Below are 9,240 nucleotides of genomic sequence, written 5' to 3'. Positions count from 1 at the left end.
GCTTTTGTCTGGGACTGCTTCTGTTCAACTAGGTGAAAAGAGGACTTTCCTCTGCCCCCACCTTCCCCAGCCTGCTTCACGGTGTGGAGGGACTCTTGGAAATCCGTTATGACTGCTAAGGTGGCTGTGAGAGGCATTGACAGAGCCTCAGTCAAACGACAGTGGGGTCACCCGGCCTGCTGGGCCTACAAGTAGCACAAACCACATCTGGCCCAGGGCTTGGCCTGTGGTGGGGGGCGGCCACCCCTCGTCAGTGACATTCAGACCTGACACTGCTGTTAATGCAGCCCTTTCTAGGGTCATGTCATCTGTTCTCCCAGTGATAACCCGGAAAAGTAAGATGGGGAGGAATGACTCTTCCACTTGGACAGGGAAACAGGTTAAATGTCTTACCGCTGGTCCACCCTGACCTCGATCCTGCCCTGGGGCTCCTGGTCAGGACTGCTCTCCCTGTGCACACAACCCACTGCGCCCCCCCCACCACCACCACCCCAGGCCTGAGGCAAGGGGACCTGTTACTCTGGCTCTCGCTCTGCCTCCTGCACCTCCGGACTTTCCAAGGCAAGTTCCCCCTCAGTGCCCAGACACGCAGGAAATCCCATCCTGTGATTCCCCAACCCCACTGCACTGATCTGCTGATTCAACTCCGACTGCTCAGTCAGTGCTGGATTTTGAGGTCACACTGGAGAGGCAGAAGCAGCCAGGCATCTTCCTGGCATGCAAGGAACACAGTGAATTTGCTGTGCAGCCAGCACTTACCGCTACCGGCTCTGTGTCTGGATGCTTAGGGTGAGGGGGCAAGCAGGGTGTGCAGAGCAGGATCCCCACTCCCGATTTCGCACTTGTCAGACTGGGAAGTGCAAGCAGAGTCACCCGGTTTCCTGCACGTTCCGATTTCAACGTGGAAGCCAGCTTCTTTCAAGGCAGGCTCTGTGGGCACAGACCACCTGATTTTCCCCCATCTTGGGCACTGGCTCTCCCCAGGAGAGCCCCACCACCATTAACAAACCCAAGAGGACTGGCTGGGCTGGTCCCAGGGGAGGATGTGGCCCGGATGGAATTACAGTAGGGCAACTTTGAGAAATGGGCCAAGATCAATAAAGGGCTCTTCAGTGGGGAATGGCAGGTGGTGGCAGAGGAAGGAAGTAGGAGACTCACTGAGGGGGGAGGGTCGGCAGGCCGGGCAGGAGGCTGGGCAGAAGGCTGGGCGTCAGGGGCTTGGCGGGAGCCCAGACACTGAGTGTGCCTGCTGAAGCCGCCTGCTCACCAGCGCTCCGCTGACAGTGCAGAAGCAGCTGGGGCTCTTCCATAAGAGGAGATGTGCTTCGAAGACAGAAGACGAGACCAGCACAGGCCGGGGGCCACCCCTCCCCAGGCTGGCTCGGAATAGAGAGATTGCTCTTGATGGGGCTTTTATCACACCAGAGAGAGTGCAAAATCAACACATCTGGCCTCGGTGTCCTCAGATGTTCCCTGCAGGGCAGGGAAGTGATCATCGAGGCCTCCTTGGCCCATTTCCACCTGGCACTCTTGGCTCTCTCCACACGCCTCTCCAGACCACCCCAGCTTTGTTTCCAAGGAAGAGGGAAATTACCTCGGCTTGTTTGTTTATTCCTTGTCTTGGTACCAGGAGCCTGAAGGGCCCACAGTGGGTGGGGTTGGGGGTGGGGGGGCCTGGGCCTTGTTCCAACCCACAGCGCCTTGCTTTTTTGAGGGACCACAGCCACTACCTGAGCCAGAACCTTCCTTGTACAAACGAGGAGGCAAACCCAAAGAGGGGAAACAGCTCGCTGAAGATTGCCTGGTAAATTAGTGCTTGGGCAGCCCCCAGGCCTGGCTTCTAATCCCCAGCTGTTTGAGACCCTCACGGCACCTCAGGGTCTCAGAGTGAAACTGTGCTATGAAACCACATGTCTGTGCTTTAATTCAAAAGTTTCCAAGAAAACAAAAGGAGTAGGGGGAGGTTCTAGATGAAATGACATTAGCAAAACGTGGGTAATGTTTAAAGCTGGGTGACTGGGGGTGCCTGGGTGGCTCTGTTGGTTAAGCATCCAACTTCAGCTCAGGTCATGATCTTGTTGGTTGGTGAGTTCGAGCTCTGCATCAGGCTCTGTGCTGACAGCTCAGAGCCTGGAGCCTGCTTTGGATTATGTATGTGTGTCTCTCTCTGCCCCTCATCTGCTCACACTCTGTCTCTCTCTCTCTCTCTCTCAAAAATAAACATTAAAAAAAAAAAAAAAAAAAGCTGGTGACTGAAGGCTAGGGCCCACATGGGTCTGTCCTGCCAGTCCCCTCAGGCCTTGGGTGCTGGCCAGATCTGACAGAACCACAGACCCATGTCATGGATAGATGGACAAACCCACCTGGAAGCCCAGAGGTGCCTGTAGGGGCCAGAATCCAAATATCAGGAGCTTCAAGGTCTAGTCACAAGGGATGCCTCCTCCTTAAGTAGGATTTACCCCAGGAGAGGAACCTCCAACAGAGAAAAAACAATGACCAAGCTGTCTGGCTTCTAAGATGGTTCTTGGGCCCCTCTCTTTACTAAGAACTTCCTAAACTCAAACTCTTATTTTTTTAAAGATTTTTTTTTTTAAGTAATCTCTACACCCAACATGAGGCTTGAACTTACAATGTGAGTTGCATGCTCTATCTACTGAGCCAGCCAGGTGCCCCTCTAACCCTTCTTTTTTAATTGGTTGATTGGCAATAAATACAGTGAAAGATTGCAGTGCATTCAGTTAAACCAAGAATAAGCCTGTTGTCCATTTCTGACAACCACTATACATTTCAGAGTAAAAACTTTAGAAATTTAGAGCATAGTACATGTATAGACCCGCTGAATCACTACGCCTGAATTTCTACACCTGAAGCTAATATAACATTGTGTCATTAACTATACTTCAACTTTTAAAACCATTTAGAAATCCATTTCTCAAAGGAGGGATCCCATAGAAAAGGGAGTAGAAATGGACACAATTGTCCCAGCCTTTTCCCTGAAGAACTAAGGCCTTTATGTGTACTTCCTGCTAGAATCTAGTTTTAGCAAGAAACCTGCAAAATCAGTTTAGTGAGAAATCCCCACCCTTGATAATCTGATCAAACTCCCCATCCCCACTACCCCCCCACCCCAGGTGATATCTGATCTTGGCCTGGCCTGCCTCAGCCAGAACCCACCCCAGACTTAATGTCTCCTTTTAATAATTTTCCATCCACCAATGCCCCCCTCCCCACTTGCTCTTTGGTTATAAATTCTGCCTTGTTCTGGTTGTTTTGGGAATTGAGCCCAGGTCTATACTGAAGTCACTTCCCCTATTGCAATAGTTTGTTTTGTTGGTTTTGTTTGTTTGTTTTTCAGTAAAATCTATCTTCACTGCTTTAACTTCTATCCAATTCTGTTTCTCTTTAATGGTTTTTGGTGCTGTGACCCAAATCTGAACTACCACTGGACTCTTAGACATGACAACTAGGCTTCGTGGTACACACAGAGACCTTTCGTCTCCAGTCTGTTTGCTGGTTTGGGTATTCAATGATGAATCCTACTCTAGAATCCACCACTCCAGATAAACGTCCCCTGAAGGGGGAGGCCAGATTTTGATTCTCAGGATTCTGAATAAACTCTAGAAGCTGGGTCAGAGTCCCAACCAAGCAGCTGTTTGTAAGAAGCTGGGTTAGAGTCCTGGGTAAACAGAGGCTGGGTTAGTCCGAGGCTTTTCTGATTATAAAAGGCTAGATTCTGTAAGGAACAGAGGCTGGGTTAGAATCCCAGGGATTTCTGTTCATAAGTATAAAGTTCATTAATCAGGAACATAGGAGCTTTTGGGGCATCTGGGTGGCCCGGTCAGTTAAGCGTCCAACTCGGTTTTGTCTCAGGTCATGATCTCACAGTTTGTGGGATCAAGCCGTGCGTTGGGCTCTGCACTGACAGCACAGAGTCTGCTTGGGACTCTGTCTCTGCTTCTCTCTCTACCCCTCCCTCACTCATGCTTTCTCTCCCTCTCTAAAAATAAACAAACATTAAAAAAAAAGAAGAAGAAGAAGAAGAAGGGGCACCTGGGTGACTCAGCTGAGTAGTCGACTTTGGCTCAGGCCATGATCTCACGGTTTGTGAGTTCAAGCCCCACATCAGGCTCTGTGCTGACAGCTCAGAGCCTGGAGCCTGCTTCGGATTCTGTGTGTGTGTGTGTGTCTCTCTCTGCCCCCAAATGCCTGCTCACTCTCTCTCTCTCTCTCTCTCTCTCTCTCTCAAAAAAATGAATAAATGTTTAAAAAAAAAAAAAGAAGAAGAAGAAGAATATGGGAGCTTTTCAACCAACTGAAACCTCTCCTCAAACTCCTAATGACTATATGCTTGTACAGCGGAATACTGTCCACTTTCTTTCTCATTAGCAAAACTTTACTAAAAACTCTCTTGAGCTACAATGGGCCCTCTGGGGGGCTCTTGGGATAGGACCAAATTAGTCCACCTAAGGGGAGCCCTAGGGCAAAAAGGAACAAAAGTCTCTGATGCACAATGGTCTGCTTTGTTCACTTGTATGAAGCTGAACAGCAACTAAATGATTCAAACCTCATTCAAACTATAGAACTTCTTAAACAATGTCTTCAGAAAATTTGTTCTGATTCGGTAAACCCCCTAGAACTCCTCACAGCACCCCCATTTTCCCCTCCTAGTTCTCCTTCATATCCGTCATGCTCTCCCAAAATGTTCTTCACCAAGACCACCCCAGTCCTTCAACGCCCTGTAACTGTAAGGTGCACCCCCATCTCTTATGGAGGAAGGCAGGGTGCAACCAATTTAAACCTTTATCTCAGAATTAACATGTCATCTGTCATCGTCAAGGACTCTCTTAATTCCCAAAAGAAAAGGAAAAGATTTGTTGAATACTTTAGGATTGTTCTGGGAGCATGCTCTCCAGATTCCCTGGTTTACATCAACTTATCCACCTATCTTTTGGCCTGGGGGATGCCACCCCTCGGTTTGGAAAGGCCAAAGGAACACCCTACCTGAAGGCCATCAAGGGTCTCAGACTACCCCTAATTCCCATTAGAAAATGAGGAAAGAAAAATTACTAGAAGCCACCCCTCAGGTCTCTCTCACCAAAACTGATTGGTCATGTATTCAAAGTTATAAACAAAGAAACTAAATGTGCCTAATGATCACCATCAATCAGAGACAACATGGAAAGAGCACCCGGGGCTGGACCCGCCTTTCCAAACAGCCTCAGCTCTGGCCACAAGCTTTGGAAATGGTCTCAGACTAGAGCTCCATGACACATTCCAGAAAAATAATATTAACTGGTAAAAGGCAGACGTGTGTAAGTGCCAGACATTAGCCCAGCATTAAGAACATACTAGTTCAAAAACACTGGGAAATCCAGAAAGCAAGCTTATGGTATTGCAGTTAAAACAGCCAGGAGGACCTGAAATTTTTAATCTACAGCAAATTCTGAAATCAGGATCTCCCTTTGATCAAAACGCTTGCTGAAATTGTAAGAAAAAAGGATGTTGGGTCTGGGAGTGCCAGGCTTCAAAAGGAGGGAAAAGGCCCAAGTCCCTTCCTCACCAGAAAACACTGGACTCTCGTCCAGTGCCCTCAACTGCCACCAAACTCACAAGGAGAAATAACCCTCCACGTTAAAGGACACCCACCACACTTCTCATTGACCCCCCCCCCCCCATGGCAACACAGTCTACCCTTAGCACCACATTGTCCCCTGCCCCCTTCCTCGGAGTCACCAAACTTTACCAGTGGTGAGTTTTGATAATTTACCTCATAAACTGTCTCTGTCTCAACCCCTTAATATTTCCATGGGACCTCTTAAAGCTCAGCATTACTTTCTTCTCAGTTCTGCGGCCGTGGAAGGCTGTTAGGAAGGAATCTTCTCATGAGGTGGGATATAAAAGTTTATCCTGCGCTGGAAGGACTCCTCCTACAGCTCCCTGACTCCTCCCTTTCACGTCTATGTCCCCTAATAGCTGTGTCTGACTTCCCTGGGGTCCTTTGCCCCCTTCAACTAATACCTATGTCACTGACTATTTAAATCAACTATTAGACAGGATTCCTTCTTCTTTATGGACAAAAACGAAAACAAAAACCAAAAAACCCCACAAAACTCCACTAATAGGGACGCATATAGATACAGAACCCCTTAAAGTAGAAATAGATCTTTCCATGCCCCTCCCCAGGATTCCTCAATATCACTTAAAGCTAGAAGGACATGAGGGTCCCCACCCAATAATCCAAGGTTTATTAGACAAAAAAAAACTTCTAATACCCACTTCTAATCCATGTAATGGATTTTGGGCCATTAAAAAAAAAACCAAACAAACCAAATAGGCAAAACTATCAGCCCAAGATCCAAGATCTGTCAATAAAACAGTTAAACCCAGATTTGTCTTGATTCCTAATCCTAACACTATCCTGTCTGCTATTCCTTCCAACCCCTAATATTTCAGTCTTCAATTTGTGTTCCGCCTTGTTTAGAATTCCCCTTCGTAAGGAATCCGATACTTGTGTGCCTTCACCCGGGAAATAACCACCAATGTACCTGGACGGTTGTGCCCCAAGGCTTTGCAGAGGCTCCTAGTACTTCTCACACACCCCACATGGCAGTTTGAGGGAACTAAAAATCCCAGAAGACTCCACCTTAATCCAGTATGTAGATGACTTCCTTCGACGTTCTGACAGTTACCTTCTTAAGGCATTATCAAGAAAGGGCCACAATGTGGTGCTAAGAGTAGAATGACAGTTATGACGACGTTTCTGACAGCTATCTTCTTAAGGCATTAGCAAGAAAGGGCCACAAAGTGGCTAAAGACAAACTTCAGCTATGCTCTTTGTGTGTCTGACATCTGGGTCATGGTGTTTCAGCTGTAGGGTAAAAACTATCTTCACAGACCAAGGCTCCCCTATGCGACATTTTCCTCTCCCTGAAAGAGGACGATAACTGATAGGTATTTTGGGTCTTGTGGGATATTGTAGGATGCAGATATACCTACCTTCTCTATGATTGCCTCACCCTTCTATGTCATGACTAAGGAGTCATCCTCAGACCCAGAAGTCTGGGGCCCCCTATCCAAAGATGCTTTTGAAAACCTTGAGGATTCTCTCTCTACTTCCATTTCCCACCTTTAGGCTTACCAATTACTCCCTGCCATTTTCTTTGTGCATGAACAAAAGGGTCATGCTCTCAGAGTGTTGTCCAAAAAGCATAATGGCCATGGAGGACCTCGACCCAGTGACTAAGACATATCCACCTTGCCTATGAGCCATGGCTACAACCATCAAGTTTGTCCGACCTACCTCTGATTTAGCATTAGCTCATTTGCTCGATATGCATGTTCCTCCTACTGCACAGACCCTATTGCTTGATGAAAACACATAAGTACTTTTCTGCATCTTGACTTACCTCTTATGAAATCTTACTATTCTCTCTCTCTCACATCACCAAACATCACCATCAAAACCCTGCCACCTTTCTTCCCTTACCCACTAATGAGATGCCTCAAGATGGTGTCTTTAACACTAGTCCCTGGTCCTGTCCTAGGTGAGATTAATCAGAACCCCCCAACCCCCGCCCATCCCCGCCCCCCACACACATTGACCTTACTCTTCATTTCGATGGCTCCTACCTCTGGAAGGAGGATGTGGCCTTCCAGTCTGGATATGCCATCACTGATCAACATAAACTTCTAGAATACTGAGCCCTGCCAAGTGTCAGATCAGCCCAGGTTGCTGAGTTAATTGCTCTTACTGTGGCTTGCATAAGAGCAGAAGGAATAAAGGTTAACATACACTTATGGCTGCTATGCCCTTGGGGTAATACATGATTCAGGTATGCAAAACAGATGGGACTCCTGACAGCAGCCAATACCCCAGTCAAAAATGGACCCCAAACAGCAGGACTTCTAAAGGCATTGTTTTTTAGGTTGTTTTTTTTTTTAATGTTTATTTGTTTTTAAGAGTGAGAGAGAGAGACACAGAGTGCAAGCAGGGGAGGGGCAGAGAGAGAGAGGGAGACACAGAATCTGAAGCAGGCTCCAGGCTCTGAGCTGTTGGCACAGAGCCTGACACAGGGCTCAAACTCACAAACCATGAGATCATGACCTGAGCTGAAGGCTGACGCTTACCGACTGAGCCACCCAGGCACCCCTAGAGGCATTGTTATTATCCCAGCAGATTACTATGGTAAAAACTGAGGGACACTGTACAGAAAATTCAGAGGAGACCTAAGGAAATAGATTGACTGATAAGTATGCTAAATCAGCAGTCTCCTCCCTGACCACCCAAGAAATCCAAGCAGTCTCCAGGCCTTGGGACTACACCCTTGTATCCTCTTTGAGCACCTAGATCCCTGGTAGGATTATTCACCTTCCCTTGTGAGAGAGAAAACTATTTTAGGATGACTCCTAAGGAAATCATAAAAGAAATCCACATGGCCCAAAGGACAGCTTCAGACTCAGAAAGAATTGGATGGGGAAGAGTTGGATATTTTAGCCATTCAGGTGGACTTTGGAAATACCAAGACGTCTGCTCCACAGGCCCCAAGTTTATCTCTCGAATCATTGTGTGTGGTTTAAACCACACAGCTCACATGGAAAGGGACAAAATACAGGATATAGTAGACAAACAGTGGTTTGGACTGTTTGGCTTTTATTTTGACCAAGCACTTTCCCCTTACCTCAACGGCCAGAAACATAAGCCTGGAAAAACCATAAAGGTGTGGCAATATAAAAAAAAATTTTTTTTTAAAGTTTGTCTATGTATTTATTTTGAGGGAGAGAGAGCGTGAGCAGGGGAGGAGCACAGAGAGAGGGCTAGAGAGAGAATTCCAAGCAGGCCCCAGGCTGACACAGGGCCTGGCATCATCATGACCCTAGCCCATCACCCCAGAGGAAACCAAGAGTCTGAAGCTTACTGACTGAGCCACCCAGGTGCCCCTCCCCCGCCACCATTTTAAACCTTGCAACTAGGCATTCTGAGAAAACCCCACACCTGCTCCAGTCTATCCTCACAAGGGTCCTGTCCTTTCCATTGTAGTTTTATCATGGACCCCTTTCTGAGAATGTACATTCATTGACACACTTACCTAGCCATCACTGAGTCCAACATAACCTCCGCCTCAGCCACTACAGGGTTCCCTGGAGATCCCTCATATGAAAGAAAATGTCCCCAATGCTCCTCTTACCTAGTTTCTCAGAGGGAGCCCAACCACCATAAACCACCTCCAGACAAATCTTTTT

The sequence above is a fragment of the Acinonyx jubatus genome, chromosome E2 (assembly GCF_027475565.1).
Source record: "Acinonyx jubatus isolate Ajub_Pintada_27869175 chromosome E2, VMU_Ajub_asm_v1.0, whole genome shotgun sequence".
NCBI classification, from domain to species: Eukaryota; Metazoa; Chordata; class Mammalia; order Carnivora; family Felidae; genus Acinonyx; species Acinonyx jubatus.
The sequence above is the reverse complement of the archived record's forward strand: the minus strand, read 5'-3'. Positions refer to the sequence as shown.